Source organism: Musca autumnalis, unplaced genomic scaffold (genome assembly GCF_047663935.1).
Source record: "Musca autumnalis isolate F117 unplaced genomic scaffold, ASM4766393v1 scaffold_2, whole genome shotgun sequence".
Lineage (NCBI taxonomy): Eukaryota > Metazoa > Arthropoda > Insecta > Diptera > Muscidae > Musca > Musca autumnalis.
The window spans coordinates 204339493-204357283 of NW_027411755.1; the positions used below are offsets into that span (position 1 = coordinate 204339493).

General features: G+C 35.3%; 1 protein-coding gene across 3 annotated transcripts in view; it reads left to right on the forward strand.

Moving 5' to 3' along the window:
- The window catches only part of LOC141395163 (estradiol 17-beta-dehydrogenase 11), a 134238-nt gene that overhangs the window by 72422 nt on the left and 44025 nt on the right, over positions 1-17791 (forward strand). The window lies entirely within an intron of this gene.

Below are 17791 nucleotides of genomic sequence, written 5' to 3' on the forward strand. Positions count from 1 at the left end.
TTACAAAAAAGTTCTCTCGAAGTGACTTCAGCGAGTAGATTGCATAATACCTGCAAAATGTTACACAGAATTCGCGGAATGTACAAAAAATTGATAAATTATTGAATATAAGTCAACTTTTTTCAAAATTAAGGCCCATTTAGTGGTCATAAAATTACATAAAAAATTGTTGTGGATCCAAACTTCACGGCAAATCAAATGAGACTACAATCATACAGATTGGTGTTATAGTTTGGATGTTACAGCAAAATAAGCACATATTTCGGCCAAAAAAAATAATTTTTTGTTTAAAAAAATATTTTTTCACATGCATTATGTAGTAGAAAATATTGTAAAAAATTATAGGAATACTTCCTTCATTTTGCTTAAATCTCCCAACAAAATTGACATTCATATTAAAGCTTTCCCATTAGGGAAGCTAATTGGGTTGATGGGGATATATGTCAAAGCTTCTGAAATGGAAATAGAGGTCAAATAACCCATTTTTATTTTTATGCATTTTTAAATAAGCGTAAATCGCGTAATTATCAAAATCAGTTTGTCCGCATGTGATTTGCATGTACAGTAATACCGTATCTTTTAATTTGAATATAGTTTTCGAAATTTAATTTGGTGGCTAAGATGTAGCATCAGCTGCATCTTACCATTAAAATACCTATAAAATATCGCTAATTTGCGCAAAGTGCATACAATTTTTGTCCGCATCCGATTTCAATGTCCACCATGAAAATCTACATCGATATATATCTATTTCAAGGCGATCAATTAAGAACCGTGGATGTAGCATCACACACTATTTTTTGGGATAAAATGAATGTACATAGCTCCCTTATCAGTGAAGTTTTCAAATCTCTGTTTCCGCTAAAACGAAGATGCTGTATTAGTTGTTTGATTGCAGTGGAAACGAACAGCAGAAAACGCGATAAAATACGCGATATTTCCAAAAACAATTTTAGGTGATTTTTCTACTTTGGACTTTCTTGTAACTCGCGTTTTAGTAGATGGATTTTTACGGGGAATGATTTATTAGATCCGGAACGTAAAAACCTAAAATGTGCAATCAAGTACCAGGAAATCGAATGACAATTGTAAAAATTAGGCCCGAAAAATATGTTTTTTACAAAAATGTTCACACAAAATTTTCGCATTTGGATGCAGATTTCTATGAAGCTGTGCAGACTACATTCACATTTGTCGTATCAAATAACTCAGAATCGCAAGTACTACAATCCTATATATAATTTTTTGAAAAACCTGTTTGCGGAATGAAATTAGAAGAAAATTTCAAAAACCACTGTAAATCTGGCTTCAAAATGTCAGCATCATTTAACGGTAGAAGCAGTTCAAATTTTGAAAAGTAATACATTAGTGAGATGATCCTTATTTAGTTTGCTTCTACTTTTACTTTGACAGGAAAATCGAGAGAAGTGTGGTTTACTCACAAATCGAGAGAAAACAAAAAAAGACATGGTGGCTTCAACCCATGTTTACCCATCTCTTAACATAAATATAGCCACAGCTTCCACCCAAATTATCTTTTAAGGCCAATATTTCATTTTATCCAAAAATATTTAATTTGTATAATATAGAATCACAAGTCGCGTATTCTAAAAGCGTAAACCTTGGCTTCAGCTATGTTAAATTTTCAAAAATATTGGTGATATATTCTTGATGAGGGTAAAATTCTAAGTCGATATAACCATGTCCGTCTGTCCGTCTGTTGAAATCAAGACACAGCTCGCAATTTTTAAGATAGAGCTTTATAATTTGGTATAGAAGTTTCTCTTTCTCCTAGGATGTTTGGTATTGCAAATGAGCTATATCGGTCCACGTTTTAAAAACACTGTGTGTAAATTTTGGAGTCATGTTTTATTAACCATATTCTGACACCGCAGCGTGTAGAAGACCAAAAAAGAGAAGATACATGTCTCGCCGTTTTATCCTATCTGATCAACTTTCGCGGTTATAGGCCTCCAAAGGTTTGAGGCTTTGATGTCAAAAGGTGTCATTTTGTCATGACTATATCTTCCAAAACTTTGGGAAATTTATTAATTAAAAAAAAAAACAAAAATGGTGAAAAAAATAAACAGCATCAAACTTCATCTTCTAGGTGAGAATCGTCAAGATGTAATTTCATTTTAAATTTTTTCTCGGGGTTTGGTCTACAGATATCAAACCGATAAAATTTGAAACAAACAACCAACTACAAAAATGTACCCTAAATCTCAGTAATCATCTTTCTAGAACATATGAACTCTGTATAAATGGTTCTTAAAGGTCAAAATAGCAAAGCAAAAGGGGTTTTTATCCTGTTTTCTTTGGTTCTGGTCCTCAGATACCAAACCGTTCAACATTCGAAAAACAATCAGCTACAATAATGTAGCAAAGATATCTGCAAACAAATTTCTGGAACATACGAGCTGTCCGTGAAAGGTTCTTAAAGGTCAAAATAGCAAAATACTTTAGAAACTATTGAATTTTTATACTTTTTTCTACGATTCTGGTCTATAGATACCAAACCGTTCGAAATTTATGAATACAGTTAACTACAAAAATGTACCTAAGATTTCAATAAATAACTTTCTAGACCACGGCAGCGGGTTCATTCGTGCCGGATTGACCCGGAACCATAGTGTTGCGGCCAGCGGCTGCCAACCCAGCATTAAACCTATGCTTCCCAGCATTAAACCTATGCTTCCGATCTTCTATAAAAGGAAGACCTTTCAACAGTCTTCTAGACCATCGTTAAATAGAATAAAGACATTTCTTCTATAGAAAAAATACATTTCTTCTATAAAAAGAAGAATTTCCTTTTATAGACAGAAGACTTTCAACGGGCTGCTATGTAAAGAACACATTTAAATGGTCTTCTTTAAAAAGGAAACCTTTCCGGTCTTCTATAGAAAGAAGACAAGCATGAAAACTCTTCACCTGTTGCTATAAAAACGGTTCTCTATTGAAAGTAGACCTTTCAACGATTCTCTATAGAAAGAAGACCTTTCAACGGGTTTCTATAAAAAGAAGACCTTTTAGTTCTATAAAAGAAAAGAAGACCTTTCCGATCTTTTATAAAAGGGAGACCTTTCAACAGTCTTCTACTAAAAAGAAGACCTTTCAACAGTTTTCTACAAAATGGAAGACCTTTCAACGGTGTTCAATGAAGAAAGGTCTTTTAAACGGTTTTCAATAGAAAGAAGGCATATCTTCTATAAAAAAAGACTTATCTTCATTAAAAAGAAGAACTTTCTTATATATAAAAAAATCTTTGTTTTATAGAAAGAAGAACATTCAACGGTCTTCTATATAAAGACCACCTTTTAATGTTCTTCCATAAAAGAAAACCTTTCAGCGGAAAACGTCCTATTGAAAGAAGACCTTCGTTCTATAGAATGAAGATCTTTCTTCTATAGAAAAAATAAATTTCTTATATAAAAGGAAGACTTTTGAAGGATGACCTTTCAACGGGCTGCTATATAAACCACACATTTAAATGGTCTTCTATAAAAAGAAAACCTTTCCGGTCTCCTAGAGAAAGAAGACAAGCATGAAGACTTCTCACCTGTTTGCTATAAAAACGGTTCTCTAGACCTTTCAACGATTCTCTATAGAAACGGGACCTTTCACCGGGTTTCTATAAAAAGAAGACAATTAAACTGTATTCTATAGAAAGAAACCATTAAAACTGTATTCTGTAGATAGAAGACCATTGACTTCAATAGCAAGAACACCTTTCAAAGGTTTTCTTTAAAAAGAAGATCATACAACGGTTTTCTATAGAAAAACTCCATTTAACGGTCTTCTATAGAAAGAAGACCTTTGTTTTATAAAAAGCAGACCTTTCTCTTATAGAAAGAATAAATTTCAACGGTCTCCTTTCAACAGTCTTCTATATAAAGCACACCTTTTAACGATTTTCTATTGAAGGAAGACCTTTCAACTGTCGTCTATAGCAAAAAGACTTTTCAACGGCTTAGAAAGCCGTTCTAGGCCCTCTATAAAAGGAAGACCTTGCAACGGTCCTCTATAGAAAGAAAACCTTTCAATTGTATTCCATAGAAAAAGGAATTTTCTTCTATAGAAAGAACATAATTCTTCTGTAGAAAGACGACTTTTCTTCTATAGAAAATGATTTTTTGTCTTCTAATAATACCTTTCAAAAGTTTTCTACAAAAAAAGAAGACCTTTCGGCGGTCTTCTCTAAAAAGGAGACGTTTCAATTGTCTCTTGAGGAAGGTCTTTTATACGGTCTTCTATAGAAATAAGGCCTACATTCCATAGACATTTCTTCAATAGAAAGAAGAATTTTCAACGGTCTTACATATAAGGAACACCTTTCAATATTATTCTATATAAAGAAGTCTTTTCAGCGGTATTATATAGGAAAGTCCTATAGAAACAGGACCTTCGTTCTATAGAATGAATACATTTCTTCCATAAGAAACAAGACCTGAACTTTGCTGACCCAACTAAGCAATTTATTTAGAGCAAACTGTAGATTGTATCTTAATATATTAGGGAATTTTTCTGTTGCAGCCATTGCAACGTCGCACAGTGTTGCCGCTTCTATACAATAGTGGACAAAAATAGAAGGAGTTGACCTAGGTTGATGAATTTTTGCACAAGTACTTATAAGTTCATAGGAATGAAAAATTTGAACTTTGGTCCATATCGGTTCAGATTTGGATATAGCTCCCATATATATCTTTCCCCGATTTTGCTATAACTCGGTAAATTTTAATCGAATAGCCTTAAACAATTTTTGATGAATGGCCTTCAAATTTACCATGGGATGTTTCCTCAGGCCACTGTTCAGTTTTACCGATTTTGATTTGATTTCGCAAAAATCGTCACAGATTTGGATATAGGCTCCACATATATCTTTCCCGAATTTTCTATAATCAATTTCTAATTTTCTAATATCAATTTTTGAAACATAGCCTTCAAATTTAACATGGGATGTTTTCTTAAGGCCTTTTTCAGTTTCACCGATTTTAACAAAAATCGGTTTAGATTTGGATATAGCTCTCATATATATTTTCACTAAACACGCAATGTATGTGAGATATGGAGTGACATCGGGCGAAATTATATATCGAAGCCATATTTAAATCTGAACCGATATGGACCAAAGTTGATTTTTTCATTCCTGTGCCCACATAAGTACTTGTGCAAACACTCATCAACCTAGGTCAACGGTAAAACTGAACATGGGCCTGAGGAACATCCCATGTTAAATTTGAAGGCTATTCATCAAAAATTGAGCGAATTATAGCAAAATCGGGGGAAGATATATATGAGGGCTATATCCAAATCTGAACCGATTTTTACGAAAATCGGTGATTCAATTCGGGGGGCAAAGAAAATATCACACATAAAATTTGAATGTCAAGTATATCAGAAGCTTTGGCGGGTTCTCTTGATACCCATGTGAAAGCCCTGGGGCGAGGAAGGATATCGGATTTCTCGACCAGTTCCAACAGATATTCCGGCCATAACTCACCAACAAGAGACAAGGCAGCTTTATAGAGTTCCAACATCCTTGCGTTACCAAACCCCAAAAGTTCTAAATCGTCACAGACAGATCGAGCTCCTGACATCTCCTTAAGGACAATGACAGGCCCACTTATCTCTAGGGATGATGGCATCTACATTACTTCCAGCCTGTTTAGATCATTAAACCCTGTTCAATACTAATTACGTTTGTGCTTTGAGAATTGGGTAAGTCTAATACCCATTTTAGAAGCCTTTGTCTTGAGTTCCGCGGATGATCTGAGATTACCACCAATATGTTCAGCATTTAACTGAGCCAACGGACTGACTCCGGACTCTGTCATAATCGCACGGACAATTGCCCCGCTACACGGTGGTCGAAATCACAGATCTAGCTACTCGAAATTAATAACTTCCAAACGAATGGAGATATGTTTCTGAAATTTTGCACAAACTCAGACTGGGTCTGTGGGTAATAACAGACTAAATATGGACAACATCGGCTAATATTTTGTCATACCCTCCATATAACGGTACACCCCGATTTTCGGTATTTTGATGATTTAAGCCACATTTTCCTTAAAAATTAGTTGTAATTTGGGACTTGGGGTTCCTTGTGGTCACTTAACATTTACACTACAAATTGTGGACATAGGTCTACATTTAGGTCAAGGCCCCTTTTTAGGTACCTCCCGATTTTCAGTATTTTGGGGTATTTAAGCTACATTTCCCGACCAAATTAGGGGTAATTTGGTATTTGGGGTTCCCAGTAGTCACAAAGACCCCCACCAAAAATTGTGGACATTAGAGTTGGGTACTACAAAAACTAATAGATGCTCTTGAACATGCCAGTACGTCATACGCCTTAAAAATCAATATAAACATGTAAAAAAGTATCAGTCGGCTTTGCCGACAGATACTTGCCCTCAGCATGGGCAAATTGAAACACTTTTTTCACAAAAAACTTATGTAGTTAGGGGGTTTCAAAATGTTGGTCGTATGAACCGACAAAAATGTTGATTAGGATTAAAGTTCAAAATTTTTGCGGAAAAGGTACTTAAAGGAATGGACCGACATAGACCATGGGGTATGGGTTTTTACACCCTTCGGGCTGTTTTCTCAAGAAGTATGGACTTGCCCCTGAAATAACTTTTACCATCGTAATTGAGGCAGCGAATGTAAGTTGCTTCAACAAAAATCAAAGTGATTCAATAGCAGGTCTTAAAGTGAACTTATCCAAAATTCTGTGTGGGAGGTACGGGATGGAGTGGACAAATATAGTCCATATTCGAACCTGATCTATATCTGGTAGATATTATGAGAATGTGTAAGTATGGACCAAATCGGTCGCTCCCATCAAGAGATATCGTGCGCACAATTTTTCCGAATATTTTTGAACTTTTGTGGGGTAGGTACCTGAAGGAGTGGACCGATAATGCTTATCTACGAACTTAAACTAAGTTTGGAAACAATATTACGAAGGCCAAATTTTGGCCGGAATCGGAATTTCCGTTCGAGAATTATCTTGCGTTTCCACCCATAAACATGGTGTCATAGGGTTTGTTTTTCAACTTTCAGGCTATTTTTTCAGGAAGTATGGACTAGCGCCTGAGCAACTTGTACCTTCGTTTAGGGGACAGTGAATACAAGATGTTACAACAAAAACCAATGCGATTCGAGAGCAGGTCCTAAACTGAACTCTTCCGAAATTTTATGTGGGAGGTACTCGAAGGAGTTTACCGATTGAGTCCATATTGGAACCTCATCTAAGTCTGGTAGAAATTTCATAATGTGCAAAGTATGGACCAAATCGGTTACTTCCTTCAAGAGTTATCGTTCGCACAAATTTTCCGAACATTTTCGAACTTTTGTGGGGGAGGTACCGGAAGGAGTGGACCGATATAATCCATCTTTGAACTTGAACTAAGTTTGGACAAAATATTACGAAATCCAAATTTTGGACCGAATCGGCAGATCCGTTCGAGAGTTATCTTGCGCTCCAACCACTACACACGGTGTCATAGGGTTTTTTGTAACTTTCAGGCTATTTTCTCAGGAAGTATGGACTTGCCTCTAATGAAACTTACAGCGTCGTATAGAGGACAGCGAATACAACTTGCGTAAACAAAAATCAAAGAGATTCGAGACCAGGTCCTAAACCGAACTTTACCGAAATTTTGTGTGGGAGGTACCCGAAGGAGTGGACCGATTGAGTCCATATTGGAACCTCATCTAAGTTTGCTAGAAATTACACGATGTGCAAAGTATGGACCAAATCGGTTATTTCCTACAAGAGTTATCGTGCGCACAAGTTTTGCGACAATTTTTGAACATTTGTGGGGGAGGTACCTGAAGGAGTGGACCTATATGGTCCATCTTCGAACTTAAATCGAATCTGGACAAAATATTTCGATACCCAAAATTTGAACCGAATCCATTGATCCGTTCGAGAGTTATCGTGCGCACCAGCCAGCCAGACAGACAGACGGACGGACATTGCTAGATCTACTCAAAATTGTCTGAAACGGATATCGTACTAACATACTTGGGGTCTAAAACCATTATTTCGATGAGGCACATTTTTGGTCGTATCAAAGTGTAAATACCCTCTTTAGCCTAAAGGCTGAGGGTATAATTATAATTTTTGAAAATTTATTGCCATATAAGGATGTAAGTCCATATTTACATTTGGCAATTTTTCTTGCGGCAATTGTCAGTTTGTAGGTGAGAGAGGGTGTTGAGAGGCAAAGCGTTACCATATGCCTCAACTCTCTATCCATCAAACTGACAATTGCCGCAAGGAAAATTGCCTAATGTAAATATGGACTAACTCCTGGCATCAAAACAATTTTTTTTAATTTAATTTACACCCTTCCCTATTCATTAAAAATCAACTTTATTTAGTTTTATTAAGAATTTATTTAAAAAATCTGATGCAGCAAAATTTCTTGCATTAGATAGTGAATTGCTGAGCGAATATTTACAACAACAATAAAGTAAAAACAACATTTTAGTCAGCAGAGCATCCGCAAACGATACAATGGAAAACATTTCGCAATTTTATAGTTTGATTTTTTGACTTTCGCACCGCCAGATCAGTGATTTCGACCAGTGTGCGCTGGATAGTCTCACTTTTTTAGGGGGTTTGAGTGTTTCCTGAAGGTAGCGTTTGGAATTTAAGACCAGAGATTTAGCATCCTTTAATTTAATTAAATTGATATCAGATTCCATGTCATATTATTTTTTCGTTATTTATTGTCTTTCAAAAATTATATTAAAAATCACTAACTGCATCATCCAACAGACTATAAAGATCTATTCTGAACCTTTTGAATAAATACTAAAAAAAACTCCCTATTGTACTGTATAACACTAGGTTATACTAGATGTGAAAACGATGCAATATGAAGTTTTTAGTATTTACTTCAGAAGGTTCCGGCTAAATCTTTATAGTCAGTTTAATCTCTTTGAACATTTGGTTTCGGCCGTTTTGGTGCTCAGCGCCTCAAATAGAAGACCTTTTAGCGGTATTCTACAGAAAAATGACCTCTTATATTAATTGGTATATGTTGATGGATTTAAGTTTAAGGCTGATCAATCAAAATCAAACTCAAGAGTGTTCATTGCATAATTATAACGGATTTTAACTAAATGTCATCTTATCCCACTACTCTATTCGCTGATTATTTATCTAAAATCTTTTCGTCCAAAGACGAAAATTTATAACCTTGATGAAGTTACAAACAATGATCTATCTGAAATTCCAATAATAGAAATTGAAGAAATTGAGCATGAGATCTTACATCTTAAAACTAAGAAATCTCCAGGATACGACCTTGTATCTCCAATACTATTGAAAAAGTTGCCCGAAAAAGGATTGGAAATATTAGCTGTTATTTTTAACTCGGCTATCACATTACAGCACTTTCCATGCTATTGGAAAGTATCTGAAGTAATTATGATACCAAAACCCGGAAAACCTCCAGGGGATGTAAAATCTTATAGGCCAATATCCTTACTCCCCATCATCGGAAAAATCTTTGAAAAATTAATATGTAAACGGCTGAATGCTATTATTGTACGCAAAAGCCTAATTTCAAATCACCAGTTCGGATTTCGTAAAAACCACTCAACCATTGACCAAATTCATCGCGTCACCCATACTATCGAGGATTCCTTAGAGCACAAAAATGTTTGTTGTGCCATTTTTCTAGATGTATCACAGGCATTTGATGCGGTATGGCATAAAGGACTGTTACACAAATTAAATTCCTGCCTTCCATCAGCCCTCTGTAATATTCTGAAGTCATATATATCCGACAGGTATTTCCGAGTAAAACAAGACGATGAATATTCAAACCTCTATCCGATAAACTCCGGAGTTCCACAAGGGAGTATACTGGGCCCTGTACTATACTTGCTGTTTACGATGGATATGCCAACTGACCGAACATGCTTTTTTGGAACATTTGCCGATGATACAGTGATACTCTCCACAGGAAAAACTGTAGAAGCATCAGCAACAAATTTGCAATCATCACTAAATAATATAGTGAATTGGACCAAGAAATGGAAGATAACTCTCAACAGTCAAAAGTCAAACGTTATATACTTCACAAACAAAAATGTAATCCACAAACACATATACATTGACAACGTCAATGTGCCCATATGTAATACAGCTAAATACCTAGGTATGACACTAGACACCAAGTTAAAATGGAAGGAGCATGTTAAGATCAAAAGAAAAGAGCTTGATTTAAAATACTCGAAAATTAACTGGCTGATTGGAAAGAATTCCAACCTATCAATTCATAATAAAATTTTAATATATAACCAGATTCTGAAACCTGTTTGGGTATATGGAGCTCAAATATGGGGATGTGCAAGAAGTAGTGTGATAAATCAAATTCAAAAATTTCAAAACAAAGTTTTGCGGAACATTGTTAATGCACCGTGGTACATAAGAGATAGCGACCTCCAAAGAGACCTCGCAATGCCCTCAGTCAAGGAAGAAATTGCTAATCAATCAAAAAAACACCAACATAGACTTCAAGCTCATCGAAATAGCCTAATGCTGCCAATTCTCAACACAGAAAACATGCACAGAATACTGAACAGGTATAAACCACATGATCTCATTGATCGATTTTCCCGGCAAACTTAATTATGTTAATAATGTAGTCTGTCTAAAATTAAATTAAATGCAAATTAAAGTAAAGTTACTAGTTAGTCCAGGCGACTAGTCGTAGCATTAGTTTAAGTATTGAAATTTATAAATACTTAAATAAAGAAAAAAAAAAAAATCTTATCCCACCCACTTGTTAATATTTAAAATTCGAAATATTTTTGGCATACGTCGATGTCAAGAGAAAAATCTGTCGAAATGATCAACCTAATTAAACAATTATTTAATGCCGATTCCCTGTGTTGTTTGTGATTGGTGCCGACGACAGTAATTACTTAACAACAAATGGATTAACCACCAACAAAAACAATACATCATAAGTGGCCGTCATTTCATACTCTCATTCTTGTCATTCTTTCGTTGGGCTTTTTAAACTGTCTGAGCCTGCATGTCAAACTGTCAAGATGAACGAACTTTAAACGTGAAAAGAAGACAATAACAAAAAACAATTAAAAGTAAAATCAAAATTCATTGAGAGATAAGCAGATAAAAACTGCATACCTCCATTGTAGCTATTTTGTTTTCATTGTTGTTTTCAGACAAAAAAAAACACATTTGTATTATGCCACTGTCTTGGCAGTGGCTTTTGAAAAAAAACATCAAAAATACCACAACAAACTGCGCACGAATGTGCCAAAAGAATTCAACGCTACAGATATCCAATTGACTCATACTATGTAAACCTAGCTGTTGCTGCCGACTATTGCTACTGCCACAGTAACGACTAACTCTAGTCAATGAACACTTATAGCCAGATTTGCAAATACAATCGCACATAAAACACTAGGCCAGTTGCCAGTTGTTGACCTAGTTCAACTTTGTGTGTGCAATGTTGTGTTTTGTTTTATTTATTTCACCGGCTTTTTATGTTTTTGTAGCCAGAGCCTGTTTAAAGGCTAACAACCAAAGCTAATCTAGCCATAGATAATGCACGGTAAGCGGCGGCCTCTTTCAGCCATGTCCGGTAATAATAACCAAACAAAAGCATCAGAAACAATTGCAAATTGAAAAGTGAATTGATATTAAGAGGAAATACAGAGAGTGAGAAAATAGTAATTGTTGACTCTCTAAAAGCTTTTATTGCATGCACCAAATATATTTTTTGGAACATTAGCAACGGTGTGTGCGTGACACTTAAATTTAAAATGTAAATGTAAACAAAATCTAACAAAAAATATTAATTGGTTTACGTTTCGGTCAAATTCCCCTCCGTTTGAGACTGTAGAATAAAAAATAAATGTAAAGACTTAGCTTTATTCATAGGAAGAGTTTAGGATGGGGGCGATGTGAGCACCTTTTTTGGCCCTTCGCGTTTCTGATTCCTGGGATTGTACTGAGCAAAAAAATCAACTAGGTCATACGTCTTCGGTGAAAATCGAGCCTCTCGATTTTGACTTGAAGCTTTTTATCCACAAGGCCAAAACTGCCCGAAGAAGCGTTCAAGTGCTTTTGCGATGTAGTAGAAACTTGTTAACTAGAGAGTTGGCTACAATTTTTGTCTTTGTGGACGTTGTAGGATCGAAAATCTCAATGGTTTGTCTGTTATATGCCAAAATATCAAAAAAAAAAAACGTGGATAAAAATCTTCAAAATTGAGAGGCTCGATTTTCGCCGCAGACATATGGTCTAAAGGACTTTTTTTTGTCCAGGAAACAGAAACGCGAAGGGCCCAATAAGGTATTCAAATCAGCCCAACCTATTATAGAGCGATAAAATACTTTTATACCCTCAGCATTTACGCTATCTAGGGTATATACACTTTCATACGGGCAAAATGTGCCTCATCTAAATAATGGTTTTAGACCCCTAGTATGTTTGTAGGAAATGTGTTTCAGACAATTTGGAATTGATTTAACTATTTCCGTCCGTCTGTCTGGCTGTCTGGAGCGCACGATAACTACCGAACGGATGAACCAAACTTAGTTCAAGTTCGAAGATGGGTTATTTCAGTCCACTCATTCCGGTACCTCCCACACAAAATTTGGGATAAATTTACTTTAAGACCTGCTCTCGAATCACTCTGATTTTTGTTGAAGCAACGTGCATTCGCTGCCTCAATTACGACAGTGAAAGTTTTTTAGGGGCAAGTCCATACTTCTTGAGAAAACAGCCCGAAAAGTGTAAAAAACACCTATGGTACCCTATGTACGCTGGAGAGCTCGAACCGAAGGGAGTAACCTATTCGGTCCATACTCTGCACATCGCGAAATTTCTACGTGACTTAGATGAGGTTCCAATATGGACCCAATTGATCCACTCCTCCGGGTACCTCCCACACAAAATTTCGGAAAAGTTCAGTTTAGAGCCCGCTATCGAGTCGCTTTGATTTTTGTTGTAACAATTGGTATTCAACGTCCCCCATACGATGGTACAAGTTTCATCAGGGGCAAGTCCATACTTCTTGAAAAAAAATAACCTGAAAGGTGCAAAAAAAATCCCTATGAGTCATGACCAAAACTAATATGGCTCTGTTTTTCCTATAGGTATTTTGAGGATTTTATCTTCATTTTTAGCCCAAATTGGCTGTTAATTAACTTTTAGATTTCCCAGTGGTACAGAAACTGCTTTACCAAAAATTGTGGACATAGGTCCAGGTTTTGGTATAGCCCCCATATAGCGGTACCACCCGATTTCAGATATTTTTAGGATTTTATCTTCATTTTTAACCCGAATTGGCTGTAACTTGGCATTTGGAGTTCCCAATGGTACATAAACTTCCCCAGCAAGAATTGTGGACTTAGGCCCATGTTTGACATAGCCCCAATATACCGGTACCACACGATTTGTTTTGATGTTTTTATCTACAGTTTCGGCCTAAACTGGCTGTAATTTGGTTATGTGGTTCCGTTGAAGGTGAAAAAGGCAAGTCAAGAAGAAGGAGGTTTTTCGGAAGTTCGGTCGAGGTTCGGAGGAGGTTGTTCGGAATATTAAAATCTATTCACTAAAAAATTAAAAATAATTAAAAACAAGTACGAACGGCGTTAAGTTCGGCCGGGCCGAACTTGTTATACCCTCCACCACAAGTTGCATTGAAGTAAAATGAAATAATTAGTTTCCTTCCGTGTATGAAGAAGACTTAATACTAAATTTCAGCAATTTCGGTAAAACAATGTGAGGCACTACTCTATGGGGGCTATTTCAAAACGTTGATCTATACCGACAAATTTCTGACGGAAAGTTTTTAGGCTCAAAGAAGACTAAATACCAAATTTCCTATATTTCGGTAAGATAATGCGGCTAAAACTTAAAAAATACCGAAAATCTAGAAGTACGCTTCTATGATGATATAGGAAGACGTGGAGCTATACTGATAATACTCTTCTGGAATATTTTATAACTTTTGGAGAACGAAAGAAGGAATTTCAGCCATTTCGGTTGGATATTGACGTCACAATCTTCAGTATTACGAAAATCGGGAGGTACCGTTCTATGGGGGCTATATCGAAACGTGGACTATACCGACGAATTTTAGTCAGAAATGGGGCAAATTTCAGCCATTTCGGTGTGATAATGAAGCTAAAAACTTCAAAATACCGAAAATCGGGAGGTACCGTTCTATGGGGGCTATATGAAGGTGTGAACCGATACCGACAAAATTCTGAGGGAAAATTTTATACCCCTAAAGAAGACTACGTACCAAATATCAGCCATTTTTGTAGGATAATGAAGCTAAAACCTTAAAAATACCGAAAGTCGGGAGGTACCGTTCTATGGGGGCTATATCAAAACGTGGACCGATATATCCCATTTTCAATACCAACCTTCTGCAAGTAATAAAAACTTATGTACCAAATTTTACTCTCTAATCGACATAGAATTTTATGCTGATCAAAAATATATATACTTTATAGGGTCTCCGACGAATATTGAAATTCAGCATTGATCCGGAGATATAGCATCAGAATCGGATGTACCTCCAAAAAAATTAGATTTTTTATGCAAATATAGAAATATATTTCCCAAATTATATTGAAATCGGTTAAGATTAGGATATATCTCCCATATATATTTTCGACTGATTTCATGTATTTTATGCATTAAGCACGCTATGAATATCCAATTTCAATGAAATTTGGAATGTGTGACGGAATTGGGCCTAGTGCACCGGGTTCAGCTAGTAGTATATGTATATTCCAGAGCTCGAAACTACTCTCGATTGAAAGTTTGGGGGGAGGTGGTATTTTTGGGGTGCATTTTTTAGTGGTTATTGGGCAAGTTTATTTGGGGATGGGGTAAGTTTTTGTTTGGTGGTGGGCAGGGGCAAGTTGTCCCCCTCAACTTGGTTGAATTCGAGAAGAGTTTCACTCGCGAGTGGAATTCGAGCGAGTATTCGGAGCTCTGCTATATTCTAACCTTATCTATGTCTCGTAGAAATATGACGGTGTCCACAGTATGGACCAAATCGGTTACTTCCTTGGAGAATTATCGTGCGAACCAATTTAGAGAATAGTTTTGTATCGAATCGGTTTGCAGCGAATACAAGTTGCTACAACAAAAATCAAAAAGATTCGAGAGACGGTTTTTAAATGCAATTTTCGGAAATTTTGTGTAGGAGGAACCCGAAGGAGTAAACCGATGTAGCCCATCGGTTAGTCACTTCGAGAGTTATCGTGCGCAAAATTTTTGTCAAAAATTTGAACTTTTGCGAGGGAGGTACATGAGGGAGTGGGTCAATATGTCCCATCTTTGAACGTAAACTATGTTTGGACAAAATATAACGAAACCCAAATTTTGGAACAAATCTGTTACTCCGTTCGAGAAATATCGTGCGCACCAGCTAGCCAGACGGACTGACGGACAGGGCTAAATCAACTCCAAGTTGTCTGAAACGGATTTCTTCCAACCATGCTTGGGGTCTAAGCCATTATTTCGATGAGACACATTTGTATAGTGTGTATATTAGGGTTATGACTTTTTGAAATTTTTTCTCAAAAACGATTTCCTGTTCCATGGATGAATGTACTTTTGCCTATTAATCACTAAAATAACGTTTATACCATTGAAATATAAAAAAACACGCACAAATCGATTTAAAAAAATATTTTTTTTGAAAAAAATTATGAAATGAAAAAAAAATTACAAGGCACATTTATATAAGGTAGAAGTGACAATCAGGTGTATTTTTACTTTTTTTGGAAAGTTGGTTTTTAAAATGCAATAGGGTCTACTCATGAAATTTGAAATTTTCCTACCATAAAATAATGCTTATCATCCTAAACGTGTAATAAAAATGCTCTACGACAGTTCTGAATGCTTTATATTTAAATGTCGATTAAATTTTTTTCTATTTTAGAGGATTTTCAAAATGTATTTATGTTTTTCCTGAGAAAATATTTGGAACGACCCTATTATTTAATATTTTCTTTGACAATTAATTTTCAATAACAACAATGTTGTTTTTGTAAATTTCTTAGTTGTTGTAATTCATGCACACACCTTATATAAATTTGCCTTGAAAAATTATTTTTTGTTGCACGAATGAATAAACTTAAGCCTACTAATAACAAAAATTATGTTTATTCCATTCAAATATTGAAAAACTTTGAAATTTTTTTGAATTTTTTTGTTTTTGTTAAAAAATTATATAATTGAAAAAAAAAAAAACAGTTTTATGACTCTCACTGCCAGTTTCTATATGTCGAAAGAAGAATGAAACACGCCCGAACTTTAGTTTTCGAAATAATTTTAGCTTTGCTTTTGCTTCAAAACAAAAAAACAAATTTGAAAAACACACAAGAGTTTGGACGTGTTTCTTTCGCACACATTCTTCTTTCAACATACAGAAACAGGCTGTCAGAATTAAAGAAAGTTAGTGAGAAACAAATGTTATGTCAGTTTGGATATCTCATTTGGCTCTAAACTTTATTTTTAATTATATACCTGCTTACAGTGTCCATAATTCTGATAAATTTATATTTTAAAATCTTTTTGTGCCTGGGGATTTTTCACCGAATCACCTTTTAATTAAGATTTTATGTAATCTTATGTAGAAAGCATAGATGCTGAGTGTCTAAAAATTAATAACAGTGTTTTATTTATAAATACACTAAAAACTAGAAAATAATTTATCTCCTAGCCTCAATATGTATATTCTTCTTCATGATGGGGGGTATCTCAATTAAAGGCTTGCATTTAAATTAAAAATGGTGACAAAATTAAGTGGCAAAATTGGCAAGAATATACTTACATTTATAAATAAAACACTGTAAATCAATATGTTTTTTTTGCCGTCGATGATGTAGACTGTGTTGCTTGGGGCTGTCAGTGTAATAATTAGTCCGACTTTTTTGGAGAACGCCTAAAAATGTAGCCAAAAAAGGGTACTGATATTAATTAGGGATCTCTTCATAGTAAATTCAACCACCACAGTCGTATGCTGAAGGTAAGCTGTCGTCAAGATTGACTGACTATTTTTTACTTATTTTAGGGAACTGAAGGTATTACCCTCTTTTCAGAAAGAACAAATCAATCCGCAATGTTTTCCTTGAAAACAGATTTATTGCAAAAATATGTCTCTAATTGATTGGAATCCAAAATGCGTTTAGCATATCGTGTTTTATAAAACAAATATGCCGTGATAAATTGCATTCTTTCAAGTGCAATCACGCATTAAGTATGGCAGGGACAATAATGCCAAATGACATCTGAACAAAATTGACCTTCATAGCTGCAAAACAATGTTGATTAAAAGCCAGTCCTACTACATATCAGTCCCTTTAATTTGAAATGAGAGCACTTTAAAAAAAGTTTACAATTTACATAAATAACAAAAGCAAATTTTGTAAATACTCAGAGACATATACAAACTGACATTGTTAATGACCTTGAAAGCATTACTGCTGAAAAATAGGTGACAGGCAGCTACACTTTGCAGTATGATGACATTTAAGTGCAATGCATTAAATTTCAACTTGTAATCTGTCATCGATGACTATCTTCCAACGGGTTCAGCGGTTATTCAGCCAACTTTTGGTGATTGGCGTATTGTTTGCTTCAGGTCGTCTACTGTTTCTTCTTTAAACACACAAAAAACTGTCACCAGTTTGCAATGTTGTTAAATTTATTTCATTTTCTGTTGTTTATGTGCAAATTGAAGAGCACAGTTTTACTGGA